Here is a 16,551-nt window from a genome sequence, read left to right on the forward strand (position 1 = left end):
TAAGCAATGCATGTGTGTATTATAATAACTGGCGTAGCCAAACTGGAACAAACAGTTGAATGTGGATCCTGGATCCTGCAAAAGAACGCAGAAGGTGTGACCAGAGCCAGGGCAGTAGGCGGAGGTTTTAAACAGAAGTCTGAAGGTTTGCTAGGATGCAGCCACGTGAAGACCTTGAGAAATCTGGCTACAAATAATGATGGGGAGAAATGGGGCAGTGGATGGAGTGATGTGGAGAGGAAAGAAAGCAAGTTTGAGTATTAGAGCAATTCAAGGGGGTAGGTGTTGGTGATGCCAAAACAAGGGGCAACCAGGGACATTCACAGTGTGAAGAAGGAGAGAGATGAAGTGGCATCAAGATCTCATCCAAAGCTAACAAGAAAGCTGGATACAAAGGCAGGATAGAGAGATGAACCATCACATCCTCGTCTGAGAGCTTCCATTCTCTTAATGAAGCGCCAACCGAGGTGTCACCAACCCCAGAACAAGCTTCCAAGGAACCTCGCACGGTGACATTTTACCTACTGAATCCCTTATTAGATCCTTTCTTCTCTTTCTATTTTTCTTTTATTTTTGAATTTGTTCATTTTGAATCTGAGCAACTTTAAGGAAAGGGTTAGTTAGGATTATTCGTGTGTAATTGGACCAACAGACACAAGTGTTTGCTTAGCTTCAGAATATGGAAACCAGACCACTAGGAATGGGATTTTGAACAGCTTCTAAGGGAGACAGACTGACAATGAAAAAATACACAGACACAATGTGTACCCAGGAGCCGGAATGGATGTTTACTGCCTTTTGAAATCTGAAAATGAGAGCTACGGCTGCCTTGCTAACAGGGCTTCTATGTATACATAACTTGGTTTGCTCCTACATTTTTCTATGCTAGATTGCCCGTGTGGAATTTTCCATTCTATGAGCAGCCTTCCCTTTACCTTGTAATTGTACAAGGAGTCAAGACGGTGACTTCTCTTCTACTGAGACGAGCAATTCCAAAACACATTTAAGGTCAAATTCAAATATGCAGACGTCCAAATTCAGCCTGTCTAGATCAATTTGGATATAGGAAAATCAACTTTATTTGCAAAGGTATGCCATGACAAATCACCCAGAAGCCACAATGGGTTTCCTTTGTGACTCCTGAGTTTTAGATTTTACATTGAAAGAATATCTTTTGTCGACCTGGATTTGAAAAGGATGAAAGAGAAGGAAGTTATCCCATGAGGAAGTTGCTATACATGATCACATTGAAATAAGATTAAAACTCAAAGAATAGCAACAAAGCGCACAGTATTTAACAGCAAGGAGAAAAAAGAAATCAGACCAAAATGCACAGATTTTCAAGATAATAGGATTACATTACAACAAAATAAATCTTTAACAGGCATGTAGCAGCATTTTTAGTATAAGAGCAAATAATTTGGGGAAGCAGTATGTTCTCTTGTGATATGCCTCGGCCTGGCTGAATATTGAATTGCACTGAATGCTGTCTCTGCTTGTACTGGGTGGATGGCTTTCCCATTAGGTTTAATGTAATCTGAATACAGGAAAAGGAACCACTGTGAAGATTAAATCTCTGTGGCCACAGGTCACAGAACGAGGTGTGTATTCAAACGGGTCTGAGATTTCAATGTACTGGTTTTAATTGTGTAACTTTGCCAGTGCCCTTTATCCTGAGCAACAACTACAGTTACCCATCCTAAACCTTTTGCTTTGATATCTTGAGCCTGAAAATATAGTTTATTCCTTTCATCTAAGACTAGTAATATAGATCCGTCAAAAAGTCCACAGGTTATCTAGGAAGTAAATGTGTGTGGTTCTGTATGAACTGCTTCTTTAGTAACCCTCTTCAGCTGGTGAGGCTATTACTCCTTGCCAACACATCAACCTGCAGATTAACACAGCAAGGGTTTATTTCTTGCTCATGCAAATTAAGTAAAGAGAAGAGAGATCAATCCAGATCATACAGAGTCTTCACACTGCCTGTGCCCATAAGTAACACACAACTTTCACTCACACTAATTAGAACTAATCACACAGTGCTCTGTCTACCTGTAAAGAAGCTGAACATGTAGTTTTCCAGGTGCCCTGGAAGGAGAAGCAAACAGAATAGGGTACGCACTAGTAGTTCCTACCACAAATTTTCTTCCTGCTGGCAATATATATCTAATAGCATACATGTTTACAATGTAAATAATATCCTTGTTTTCTAAATGACTTAGTTGAAAAATTCCCCTGCCTCAAATTGCAGGTAGGTTAGGTTTGAATATTACCTGTGCTATTAAATGTTAGTAAGGGATGAATTCATTATCATGATCATTTTTACAAAAGGTTTTTAGCTTCATTTTAATGAAATTGTTTAAGATTTATTTAATTAGCTTGCCATTATTATTAAAACTAGGTTTACCCAAAGTATATTTACCAAAACTAAAAATTCCTTAGACCAAGTTTGATAGATACCCAAGTGATGATTCTAATTGCCTTTTTAACATAGAAAGAAATAGAGAGGAGGAAAATGGAGATGATATGGGGGGAAAAAAAGCTAGATCTGTGCTTGCTTGGGTAGCACACATACTATAATTGGAACAATGCAGAGAAAATTAGCATGGCCCCTGTACTAATTGGGATTCTCTAGGGGAACAGAATCACCTGGAAGTATAATTATTAAAAGGGAATCTTATCAGGTTGGCTTACATGACCCAGAAGCTGGATAGTACACAGTGGCCATCTGCAGGCTGGAGAGCTGGAAGAACCAGTAGCTGCACAGTCCCAGAGGCTGAAGCCTCAGAACAAGAGGGATCAACGGTTTTACCCTAGTCTGAGACTGAAAGCTTTGGAAATTCCCTGAAGAATCACTGGCAGAGTCCACTTTGGAAGAGTGAAGAAGCAAGAGTCCAATATCCTCAGACGATTGCAGCAGCAATCAAGAACCCCATCAAAAAGAATCAAAGGGGCTGGGATTGTGGCTCAGTGGTAGAGCACTTGCCTCACATGTGTGAGGCACTGGGTTCAATTCTCAGCACTGCATATAAATAAATGAATAAAATAAAGGTCCATCAACAACTAAAAAATATTTTTACATATAATAATATTTTAAAAAATCAAACTTGCATTGGCTGGGGCTTCCTTATACTTCCAATTTTTATTCCATCCAAGCCATCATCCTATTGGATGATGCTGCCCACACTTAGGGAGGGTCCCATTTCAGTTGGCTATCCCACATTGCCAATCATTTCTAGATACCACCTCACTGACACACCCATAAATCTCTTAATCTTTGGCATCTCTTAATCCTATCAAGTTGGCAATTCAAATTAAAGATGACAATGGCTGGGGAGATACCTCAGTGGTAAAGTGCCTGCCTAGCATGCATGAAGTCCTGAGTTCAATCCCCATCACCACATAAAAAATAAACAACAACAATAAAAATGGTATTTAAAAAACATTACCACTTAGTTTAAAAAAAAAAATTAAAGATGACAGTCCCTGTGCTGGAATGACATGCAAATTGGTGAAGCATTCCATATTAAAAAAAAAAAAAAAAAAAAAAAGAAGGAGGAGGAAGAGGAAGAAAAAGAAGGAGAAGAAAAAGGAGGAGCTAGATCCATAATGAGATGATTAAAGAACTTCAGAAATATAACTTTCCCCTTCTTCTTTCCCTTTCTCTCTTCTTCCCTTAAATAATATCGAACAGCATTTAATGTTTAATATATGCTGCCAACTGTCAAGCATCAAGGAGGGTGCTCATAAAGAAGGTAGACATTAGGGCTGGAGTTGTAGCTCAGTGGTGGAGCGCTTGCCTCGTACATGTGAGGCACTGTGTTCGATTCCCAGCACCACATATAAATAAGCAAATAAAATAAAGGTCCATCAACAACTAAAAAAAAATATTTTTTTAAAAAAAAATTTTTAAAAAAGAAGGTAGTCATTGTTTTAATATTGGGGTAACACTAGATTGTATAACAAATAAACACCTAAACCTCAGTATCTTAACACAGTTGGTTACTTTTAATTCCTGTATAGTCCAAAATATGTGTCTGTGAGCAACAGGAGAATGCTTGCTATCCGTGATTCAGGGGTCAGACTTCCTCACTTAAGTGGCTCCACCAGTTCAACATGAAGAGAGCAGGTTGTGTCCTAATCCCTTTCAGCCTGCACCCTTCCCTGAGCCACTCCAGTTATGTGGAACATCAGGTTGCCTGAGCTGTTCCATTTTGAGTACAAGGGCTAAGGCAGAATGGCACCTCGTCTGTGCAAGTGGATAACCACTAGATGTTGGACATACAGAACTTCCCAAGAATAACCACCCCCTGAACAGCAATAAGACACAGACTGATACATAACTTATTCATGCTAATAAAAATGATCACCTAATGAACTTAGCTAAATCAGGGGCACATGGCTTAGACACATGGACTCATCAAGACCCTACCTGAGTAACCAGGCATGTGAGCTTATCAGAAACACCAGACCAACAAATGATGCAGCCAACTCTCCAGACACATAGAAAAGGAGGGACAGTAAGTCCCTATGGCACAAGGACCCTTACTCATCACCTAATTATGGACCACTTGGTGTACAGGTCAACACCTCTTCCCTGGAGATTTACCAGGTGACAAACTTCCTCCTGTCCTTGGGCTTTGGCTCAGCAGGCATCCTCCTTGCCATTAGATGCTGCTCACTTCAAAATCAACCAAACTCCTCAACTGACATGCGACATGTGACCTGTCATTCCAGGAAGTGACCACTTGCAGGGACTCTGCTTTTTTTTTTTTATTGCCTCTTTAAATCCTGCGGCCTCCTTAAGCCTGCCTTTCTGTAACCTAGGGACCATTGGGTGAAGTGTGATTTGAGTGTTACGGATATTAGTAACTAAGACTGGAATGGATTAGAGAACTCCTTGCCATGGTCACAACCTGCCAAGTGAAACCAGGAGCACTCGGGGAAGTAAAGCTGAGAAATGATGCAGCCGTTGACATTGTGGGCAAAGGCCGATCTGCTGGTCTACGTCAATGGCCCAGCTCGCTCATGACAGGGAACATCCAAAGTGTCTGAAAAAGACACAAGGAGAAAGCACTGCAGGACCCAGCACAGGAGCTTTTCATAGACCTAACTGGGGTATCAACCATCACTCTCACATCCAAGTGCAAGGGCAGGTCAGAGTGGGAGAGATTTGATGGGTCACAGACAAGCAGGCCAGAGGAGGCCTCATGGTTTAGGTGGAAAAAAAAAATCAAATTCTCATTCATTTATTTATTCAACAAGTAATTATCTAGTGCCTTCTCTTCTAAGCAGTGTTTAGGAACAGGGGACACTGTGATGAACAAAAGAAACAAATTCCTTCCTTCATGGAACTAATGGGAAGGTTTAAAACACCCAGTAGTATTTTAATAGTTCCAATCTAAAATTCTATTTCTTATGCCATTAAGAAAATATTGCACTTGTCAGGCACTGTAATCCCAGTGGCTCAGGAGCCTGAGGCAGGAGCATCACAAGTTCAAAGCCAGCCTCAGCAATTTACCGAGGCCCTAAACAACTCAGTGAGACCCTGTCTCTAAATAAAATATTTTAAAAAAGGGCTGGGGATGTGGCTCAGTGGTTGAGTGTCCCTGGGTTTAATACCTAATACCAAAAAATTAACGAATTAATTAATTAATTAATGTGTGTGTGTGTGCGCGCTTCCTTATGTGCATATGTATATATTGCACTTAGACATAAGGAAACACATATGAAATATTTATGGTAGTATTTTTTTAAAAGAAAAAATTGGAACCAGATGTACCATCAGTAGGAAAAAATGGATAGATAAGTTATTGTATATTTATTCAATAGAATACTATAAAATAGCTAAACTGGAAAACCCTAAGCTATAACTGCCAAAATGAATACAACTCAAAAAATTACATAAAAAACCAATTTTTTTCTATTTTAATTTTTTTATTTGTTTTTACCTTGATTCTCCTACTCTCTCTACATGTATGTATAAACACCTATATCTGATCCTTAAAAAAAAAAAAAAACAATCTTAAGAGAAGAATGGGAAAAGAAAATGCAAAGAGCTTTATGCCAATGTGTTTTCTGTCCCTTAAAAAAAAAAAAAATAGGATGATTACTGCTAAACCAGAGCTTCATTTAAGTAAATTTCAAAAACATGAAGCAATAGAGAGAAATGGTTTGGGAAGGGATGCTCCAGGGGCCTTGGATATATTTATAAACTACTATTTCTCTATGAAAATTTTGGGGAAAAACATCAAGGAAATTAAAAGAAAAATTTGAAGCAAGTGAGATCTGGAGAAAACCGAATGTTAAGTACATGGGTGTTCAATGTATCATCTAATTTATTTTTGGAATGTTTTTGGTAGCTTCTTTGAGGAGATTCATTTCCTGCTGGCCTCCTCCCATACCACCTCACCCCTCACAAACATCCTGCTCATCCGCTGACTAATCCATGGTTATTGGTCCTTTCTGCACCTGAGGTGGGGCAAGAAAGCTGCTGGTGGGAAGGACAGAGGAGCCAAGCACAGGCACTGGGCTTCCAGGTGGGGAGGGAGAATAAGTAGAGAGAGGTTCACAGCAGCTTACCTTACCTATCTTTGCAAAGGCTGCCAGCAAGATCTTTGGTGGGCTGGGGCTGGGGCTCAGCGGTAGAGCACTTGCCTTGCAAGATGTGTGAGGCACCAGGTTTGATTCTCAGCACCACGTATAAATAAATAAAATAAAGATCTATCAACAACTAAGGGAAAAAATATTTAAAGAAAAAAAAAAGATCTTTGATACATTTGTCATTAGGAACCCAGTTTCCTGGACCCTTCTCTAGCTCTTTTAACATAGGAGGACTCATTACTTTTATTACGTCCCAAAGAACTCAATAAACTTGCGCTTTTGTGACTTTGGGGGTGCAATGTATATACAAGGACTTCAAAGTATCTGCCTTTTCTTTGGGAAGATGCCAAACCTTTTGAGTCACCTTGGTCCAACAGTCTAATTCTTGTATCAACAAAAAGCATTTTTAACCACACAAGTGTGACTGTCTGATTTCTATCATATATCTGTGTTCTCTAAAGAGCTAAGGTTTCTCCTTGAGCAGAGGACAACCCTAACACAGCCAAGGGACCTGAGGTAAATGTGCGAGCCTGCATCAGTTTCCTAGTTCCTGCTCCAGTTCTGGGCTTACAGACCTAGAAAAGTCAAGGTGAGCTGTGGATTAAGGTGCTTCTCAGTATCATGGTCTCCTCATAGGTCATATTTGCTCTTGCTTGTACCTTAAGTATTTCCCAATTCATTACAAATTTCTTTATTTCCTCACCTCATCCTCATTTTATAAGAAACTTGGCATTCTCTATTAAATCACTGTGTCCTAGTATCCTCTTTTGTGGAATAGGAGCATTTTCCCATTGTCTTTCAAGAGAAAAGTGTGTGTGTGTGTGTGTGTGTGTGTGTGTGTGCGTGTGTGTGTGTATGTGTGTGTGTGTGTTAGGACAGGGATTATTCTTTGGTGGGATTTTTCCTCTGCCTCCTTGGCACCAGTTCCAGAAGAATCAAGCATCTTCATTTATTCTCACCACCTGCCATAGTTGCTCCCACACTTCCCGGACCCACTTAATATGACTTAATATTCCTAGACCTTAACACTTGGCCTGTGATTTCTTTCTGCTTGGATTCCAGTAACTAGTCTCCATGTTGAGAACCTGCCTAGTAATCTGTTACTGTAAGACTGTGACCTCCTAAACAATTACCTTTTGGGGGACTGTCCCCAATGTAACTATGTGGCTTGACCCCTGGCTCCAGGCTGGTCATGTCCTAGCTGAACTTCCCTGGTGATAAGGACTAGAGGAAGTGAGTGTACAGTTCTCAGGAGGGATGGACATGAGCAGACCCTCCACCAATAACCAAGGACAACCAGGCTGGACTCCTTTTCCCTAATCACACTCAATTCTGTATCCAAGCACCTGTCCCTCCTCATTCCATCTTATTTCTAAGTCCTGGGAGACTCCACGAACCCACCCCAGCTTTGTGGGCTCAATTCTTGATCTTCTTCAGTCATTATTGAGATTTTCAGCAACTGGTCTTCTCCCACCTGGATTTGATAATCTGTTCCTTCCTGATGTCACTGGATTCCTTCCCCAACTGGACTCTTTATTTAGCCTTATTAACAGCCAGCCTATGGCCCATTTCTCAAATTTTGGGTTTAGGTAGCAAAGCACAGCTAGAATATAAAAAATATAATTCCAAGGAATATATTTTAACCAAATCAATCTCAGTTCTTGACATTTGTTTTTATAAGTTCCTGTTTGTTTGTTTTGTTTTATTTTTTTTTTGGTACCAGGGATTGAACCTAGGGACACTCAGCCACTGAGCCACATCCAGAGCCCTATTTTGTATTTTATTTAGAGACAGGGTTTCACTGAATTGCTTGGCGCCTCACCGTTGCTGAGGCTGGCTTTGAACTCGAAGTCCTCCTGTCTCAGCCTCCTGGAGCTGCTGGGATTCCAGGTTTCTCTTCCAGTTTGCATTTATTTATTTATTTATTTATTCATTCATTCATTCATTCATTCATTCATTCATTTATTTGTCCTTCTACCCTCACTTCTACCTAAGGACCTTGCCAATGGAAAGGCTGAAGCTGGGCAAATTGTGGGTGACAAATGTTCCCCTCCATATCCCCTATTACCTTTATCTATTTTTTTACAACTTCTCTCTTCCTTTGTTATAGTATCAGAGGAAAAGATTTCCCTATTCCTCTGGAGTTACTTCGCCCACCTGTGCTCTGAACGTCTTTACATCTGAGCCAAGAGCCTACTCCCGTAGCTATTATTTTTGGTTAGCACTTTGTGCCCCGCCCCACTCCAGCAAATGCATAAGTTCCTGCACTGTGCAGGGTTCAGGGATGCATGAAATATGGCCCCTGACCACAATCTAACAGGGCAAGATTGTAATATGCTCTTCACCTTGCTAGATTATAAATCAGCATGGCACGGTGACAAATAGTTCTGCAGGCCTTCACAGGAAGGAACAATTATTCTAATTGGGAATTTTTATTTCCTCTACTGTGCCTGAGCCAACTTCCCCATTCCGGAAGCAGAATGAATGGAAAAAAAGGTTTATTGCATGCAAACACACTCATTTATTTTCTTTCATTCTTTTCTTTCTTTCTCCCTGCCTCCCTCTCTTTCTTCCTTCCTTCCTTTGTTTTCTTTCTTTCTGTCTCCCTTCCTCCTTCCTCCTCCTCCCCCTCCCCGTCCCCTTCCTCTTCCTCTCTCTCTCTCTCTCTCTCTCTCTCTCTCTCTCTCTCTCTCTCTTTCTCTCTCTCTCTCTGGTACCAGAAACTGAACTCAGGGGCCCTCAATCTGTTCTTCCATTTGGAAAGGGTTATTGAGCACCTACGGTGTGCCTGCATTGTGTGGGGTGTTGAAGAGTGCTTAACTGAAGATGTGGTTTCATCCCAGGAAGCAGAGAAGTCTACCTGGACTAGGAGCAATGGAATCAAGAACTGAAGGATAGTCTGGTTAGCAAGGCAAAGATGGGAAGGGGGAAGGGCTGGCCACTGCAGAGCCTTTATGGGAGAGAAAGCCTGATAAGGACAGGGCCTGGCAGGGGGCCATTGAGGGAGCAGGTGCCACAGAAGGCTGGGGAATGTGCACGTAAGGGTCCAGCGCCAGAGAGGAGGGTCTCATGGACCAGCTTAAGAAGCGTTTGTTCAGTCTTAGAACCATGGAACCACTGAAGGTCTTAATGCAGAGGGAGGGCATAGCCAGATGTAGAGTAAATGAGCCCTGCACCTGTGGTATAAGGAGCAGTACAGAAAGGTTTGAATCAACCCTGGTTAAATTTCAGAAGCAGTGGGCTTGGAATTGGAGCCATTAGTTCTAAGCCCAAAGATCTTGAGCAAACTCCCTTTTCTCCCTGAAGTTCTGATTCTTCCTCGGGACACCAAGACGGTTGAGAGAGAATGTATATGTCTCGCTCTTATTCCATGGAAAGTTTTCAGTCCCTTTGCGTAATCCCATATCTTTTCCATTTTTTTTTCCTAAGCCATTATTTCTCACAGGTGGAGATGTGGTGATGGGCACAGATGCCAGAGCCCACCAACATTTTTGTGGTTATTTCTTCTTCTACTCAAAGGGGACATACAGGCATATGTCAAAGGTCCAGGAGTGATGGAGTCACATATTAAGAACTCTTTATTCTTTCTAACTTGCAAATTGGAGTCCTCAAAGACTAACTTAGCAGAGCTGACATGACTCCGTGACCTACATTATCAGTAGCACGCTCCTGAGCTAAGAATGAATGCAGTCTCCGTCACTACTGGATTGGCTTGTTTGAACAAAGGTGTTAGGTGTCCTAAGTCCTGGCTAAATCAGACCTTCAGCTTCCTCTGAGGTACTGACTGGCAAGGAATGTTAATTGCTCCTTTTCTTCCCTTGTCATGATTGCTTTTTATTAATGTGTTAGTCAATTAGCAGGTTAGGTTAGTAGAGGCTGGGTGCAGGGATGGGATTCCAATGCAGGGAGTTTGGCTTCAGAAAATGGATTTTGCCATGGCACTCTGCAGGCTCAGGGCCAAGGAGGCTCTCACCTTTTTCCTGAAGAGAAAATAAAAACATCTTGCTGGGCACTGTAGCACATTCCTATAATTCCAGCTACTGGGGTGGCTGAGGAGGGAAGATGGCCAATTCAAGTCCAGCCTGGGCAATGTCAAAATAAAACATAAAAAGGGCTAGGGATGTAGTTCAGTGATAGAGCACCCCGGGGTTTAGTCCCCAGTACCACAAAAAGAAAAAAAAGTGAAAGAAAAACAGCTTCACCATCACCTTTTCTCATGGATCTTAGAGGTACATGTTGTCTTAGGAGCACAGGATGCTCACCCACATATATGAATGAGGTTCGAGGGATTTCTCACCTCCTGCTTATGTGCAGGACCGAAATAAGGGGAGATGGTCTCCTCTTTCCTCCTTGGAGAATATCTCCTCCTTTTGGACCTGTTATAGGCTGAATTATGTCCTCCACTAGTTCTTAGATTAATATCCTAACCCATACTTCAAAATGTGACTGTACTAGGAAAAGAGCCCTTTAATGAGGAAGTCCAGGTAAATGGAGGTAATTAGAAAATGTCAATCAAATATGACTGTTGTCCTTCTAAGAGATGAGGGCACATACAACACACATTCTGAGGAGAGCCCCTGCTAGGGCTCAGTAAGAAATCAAACCTGCCAATGCCTTGATCCTGGACTTCTAGTCTCCAGAACGATAAGAAAATAAATTTGTATTGCTTAAGCCACCCAGGCTGCGATACTTTGTTATGACAGCCCCAGAAAAACACAGAACCTAATATAGCTCTACTAAATTTATGCAAAATGAAAAAAGCCTGATTAAAGTTTCCTTGCTTCCCTGCTCATATTGAATAAATGTGACTCGAACAGTGACAGTTTTCTCTGTTTTGTGAATGAGGCTGCCTACAGACTCATAAGCAAATCGTATCTCTACATCTTTCAAGTCGACATATCACAGTTCTCACGTTCCTTGGCCCTGCTGATGATTTGAAGCCTGTTTCTCTCTTCTCATTTGTCTTCCACGCTATACAAGCTAACGCTTTGGCAGTTAAATTGCTTGGAGTACATAAAGTATTAATTCAGCAGCTGAGCACCTTTCCTATTTTACCCATATATCTTCGCAAGCTAAATGGTTTTCACCAGGCCTAAGGCTGTAAACCATTTCTCCAGGAATCTGACTTTCAAAGGCGTGGGCTTTAAACGGGAAGACAAAGTACACCCTGCCCTCATAAAAGGATCCCATAAAAATGTCTCTAGCTGCTCTTACATTCCAGGACTCTGTGGCCTGCAGGAGAGGGTGGAGCCCTGTCTCTTTGAGGTTGGCTCCATTGTCCTACCAGACACGCTGGCATTCAGGTTCATTTCAATCCCAGATGGCAGCCATCAACCCTGGCCTCACCCTGACTGCCACTTCTGGCACAGGCTTCAGAAGAATGAATTCGAAGCTGTCCACCTGGTTCTTTGAAGTCTTTGGATGTGCACATACTGCTTGTTTCTAGGTTTGGGCAAACCAAGCCAGCTGCATAAGCAAAGGAAAGAAAAGGAATTTGCATGAGGCTCCACTTTTTAAAATACTGAATCAGAAGCCATTCAATGGAAAACTTGCAGGTGAGCAGACATCACCTGACAGCAGAAGCTTCAGACCAGGAAGCCCACCTGGCCAGTGTACTGGGACCTAGGACAGCATGAGAGGTTAGATCTGCTGGAGCACAGGAACCCTTGTTCTACTGTGTTCCTGTCCTTAGGGAGGAGAGGACTGGTTCTCTGCTGTGTTCATGCACATCATTCCACACATCCCTACCAAGTGCCCACCTATACCAGGTATTATGTAAGGTGCTAGAGAAGCCATGAACAGACAGCTTGGCTTCTGCCCTTAGGCTCCACTGTAGAGCTGTGAAGGAAGCAAAGGTTCAATGTTCTTCTCCTCACATACTGCAGTTCCCTCCTCCCTCTCTCTGTCCTTTCCTTCCTGCATTCATTTGTTCCCTGCGCACTCCAACTCTAGAGGTTTGCATCCCAGGAAGAAGTCTGCAGGAACAGAATGGTGCTTATGCCAGGGTGCGAATCCCTAATGCTGGAATTTTATCCTGTGACTAAGAGATATTGTGTGAAAAATGAGTATCATGTGGCCCCTGTGATTCAGGGATCCTGAATTCCTTGCTTATGATAAAAATCTGTACTATGGCTGGGCGTGGTAGTGCATGCCTGTAATTGCAATGGCTTGGGAGGCTGAGGCAGGAGGATCATGAGTCTGCCTCAGCAACTGAGTGAAGCCCTAAGCAACTTGTGGAGGACCCTGTCTCAAAAGGCAGGGATGAGGGGGTACAGCTGGGAATGTGTTTCAGTGGTTACAATGGTTAAGCATCCCTGGGTTCAATTTCTAATACCAAAAAAAAAAAAAAGTACTGTACTATGCACTAGTACTGCTGTGGCCTGGAGGCTGCCCCATAGCACAGAGAACTGCAGAGCTAGAGAGGGACCACCACGCTTGCAAATCAGCCAGGGATTATGTCATTAGCAAATCAGAAGCTGAGTGGCACTGCATTTCTGGCCTGGGCTCTTAAGTACCTTGTCCACTCAAGCACCTAGCTTAGTTGCTGCTTTCTGGGGAGATTTATGTCCCCATATTCACAGGAATAAGAATCCTGCTGGCAGTGAGCCCCAGGGAGGCAGTGAGGTTTGCAAAGGCTGCCTAACAAATGTAATTGCTGGCAGCTGTTAGTCCCAGGGCTGCCAAAGATTTAACCCTTCACTCTCCAGATATTATGTAGGTAAAGACTACTACCAATCTGACTCAAGATAAGGGTTCACTTTAGACTCATACTTGAGAGTTCGATCCCTATAATTAGCATTTGTTTCTATTATAGGACTAACCAATGATTTCACTTGTCAAGACTTGAAAGATGATAAAAACATCAGTATTAAATACTGTTATCAACATTGATACTATTTCTTCGAAAAAATTTTTAAAACTTTTAACAAAAATCATCAGCTCTTACTAGAAAGATTAGCATCTGGAAATTTATTTGGTAATCTAGCATTGCATCAAAATTGGAAGAAAAAAAAGAGTTTTTGCTTGCCTTGAGGTTATACTATACTTGGATATTTCAAGAGGCCAAACAAAACCATATGGGCACAGTGCCAAGACTGAGCAGGAAGGAGTAGGCATGGCCCATTCTGAGCCTGATGTTGTCTAGATGCATGGTCCTGGGAACTTACCTATTTTTTTGAATGAATAAGTGATGGCCATCAATTCCTTAATGCTAAAATAATGCATAATTCAGAATCCCCATCAAGTCGAAAGTATAAAATCTAGTAACTTCCTCTTTACAATGTTCTATTATCTCCTACTGGGTGATCCCAGTAAGAGTTTGCCCACACTAACTAGTAATCAGTTTCAACTCTCCTTAGTAACCATCTCTTAGGAACAGAACATAAAGGATAATGATGTTTGTGGTCAAAAACAAGATTTAAAGGACACAATGTGAGAATCTAGCAATGATTAATTTCATGCAAGCAATTAACTCACTGGGAATAAAAATACCTACCTATAGGTTATTAAGAGGATAAGATGAGATCAGGTGTATAAAGCATCTTGTAGGGTCCTGGCACTTAGGAGGCACCCTAAAATGTTAGCAGCCCCTCCCAACACCAGCGGATGTTTGATTGAATCAGATGACTGGATTCTTTCACTTTCTTCCATTTCTAGATAGCCTTCCGCATTTAATAGAGAAGATGATACTGCTGTAGGGATTATTACTTTTCTCTCATTCTGTAAGGAGACCTCATCTTTGCCAGAACATTAGTTTTCTAATCACCTGGGTGAACATCTGCAAAAGTCAGTCCTAGAAAACAGCTACCAAGAAGGGCTGTGTTCAAGTGCTGCTCTGTGCTGTCGCTTAGAAATGCAGCTGTGTTTCCAGGGAAGAGGCATGGCACTGTGTGGCCACTGTCCTCTCCACTCCCTTCACACTCCAGGTGAATTCAAACTAAGAGACACACCAGAGGAAGAGCCTGATCCTTTGGTCAACGTTTTCCATACCCTGTGACTCTTTTAGTTTTATATCATCTTGTCCTTGCAATTTTCTCCCTACCACCTAGCTGAAGTAGTCTAGACTCCTTATTATAGCCTCAAGGCCTGTTGCAGTTTGGATTTTGTTTTCCCTAAAAGTCTCATCTGTTCTTGGAACATGTATAAACCTTTACATTTGTCTCTATAGCCTTCCCTGTCTCTCCACCAAACTCTTATTATCCTCATAGAATCTCTTCTGTGAAGCTTTATTGTACCACGATGCAAAGTTCTCATAGTAATTTTATAATTCTTTCAATCTCACAGTACTTTTCACATTTTATTTTCATTATTAGATTTTTTTTTTTAATGTCTTTGTCCTCACCAAAGTAAATCCTCGAGACTAAGATCTGGGCCTTGAAGGTTTTAGTGACTAGATAAGGACTAATAAAGAACAGTAAATATAGTGAAAAAAGATCAGAAGGTAATTTAGATTCATTTAATGTCTGCTACATGTTAGGGACTAGACTCGATGCATTCTAGAATCTAATTGATATAATCTTATTTAATCAGTTCAACAACCAGGTGCAGATTAACCCATTTACAAATTAATAAATGGGTTTAAGAATAGAATGACTCCTTTAGGCTAATTAAAGATGAGCTTACATTTGAATCCTATCTGATGCTCCAAAGCCCAGGCCCTGAGCCCTACCAGGCTGGCTTAGAGAAGAGAAATGAGATAATCAAAGATACAGCTGGCATTAGTAAGTAGCATGGATTTAGAAGGAAGGAAAAGCAGCCAGGAGGCTGGTGCAGTAATTAATTCAGTTGTGAGATAATGAGGGCCTAAATAAGAGTAATAAATAGAGATGCATCAATAAAAGGTGATAGATATTGATGAAGAGGAGCAAAATGGGGAAATAATGCAAATGGCAAGCAGGGTCATAGCACCAAGCTTGCTTCTGGCTGTGGTTGCACCTGAGTCAGGGGGTGGCTTTGAGGCCTCTGTGGTAGGAGCAGAGCACTGTCCTGAGGCTGGATCCCCTGAAGCAGCCACTCTAGGCCCTGCTCTTGGAAATTCTGCCTTGCAGCATGTTGAACAACAAGCCAAAGGACCAAGGTCCTACAGAAAAATCCAAAGTGGTTAATGCCTTATTGTAGATTTGAAACAATATGTGGTCAATCCACCGTGTCCCTAACTGCGAACCTGCAGGTGACCTGCAAACACAACAGGCTGGATCCCAACCTATTGGGTTCTTTCCTAGCCAGAATCCAAAAAGCCCAGAAGGAACAATGGCAGTTCCTGCAAGCACCCCAGGCCCACAAAAACACTGCCAGATGAGCGTTGCCTGTGAGCTGTTTGTTTGAGTATCACAGAACATGGAAATTTTTGACCTTGAACTACCACCAACACTGTTTCAAATCTGTTTACATAGCATGATTCCACACATGTGGATTTTTACCACAGCTGTTTTGACCAACTCTGCTATTTGCCAGTCTCCATATTTGGTCAAATGGGTGGTCAGATGCTGCACATAGAATGAATGGATCTCCTGTTAAGTTTTGCCTCGGGTCCTGTGTCTCTATATGAATTCTACTCTTTTCTGTTTTGTCTGTCTTTTATATAGACTTTGGGTTTCTATTCCATAAGGTCAGAGTATTTTATGGACAAGCAGATTATTGGGGAAAGAAGATAGGATGAAGTTAAGATTATTGTCCTCTTTCTTTTTGACCTCCCTACCTATTGGCATAATCGAAACTCAGGGATACAATATCTGTGTGTGTGTGTGTGTGTGTGTGTGTGTGTGTGTGTGTTTAGTCTTACTAAGATGGAAATTGTATTTAACTGGAGATGAAAGCAATGAATCTTTCTTGTAAAGTCGTGCTGTCTTTTTAGGAAGTATAATTCTTTCACAGGCACCCAATTCAATTAAAAAAGAGAGAATTGAACTTTTGGCAGCAAACTCAAACATAATGGATGAAATTAAAATG

The 16,551-nt window shown here is 41.6% G+C and overlaps 1 protein-coding gene and 1 pseudogene across 2 annotated transcripts in view; both read left to right on the forward strand.

The window, feature by feature from the left end:
* Positions 1-16,551, forward strand: part of Psd3 (pleckstrin and Sec7 domain containing 3) — a 550,748-nt gene that overhangs the window by 111,865 nt on the left and 422,332 nt on the right. The gene's annotated exons all lie outside the window — the stretch shown is intronic.
* LOC120884385 (U6 spliceosomal RNA) lies at positions 2,551-2,620 on the forward strand (annotated as a pseudogene).

This window comes from Ictidomys tridecemlineatus, chromosome 14 (genome assembly GCF_052094955.1).
Source record: "Ictidomys tridecemlineatus isolate mIctTri1 chromosome 14, mIctTri1.hap1, whole genome shotgun sequence".
NCBI classification, from domain to species: domain Eukaryota; kingdom Metazoa; phylum Chordata; class Mammalia; order Rodentia; family Sciuridae; genus Ictidomys; species Ictidomys tridecemlineatus.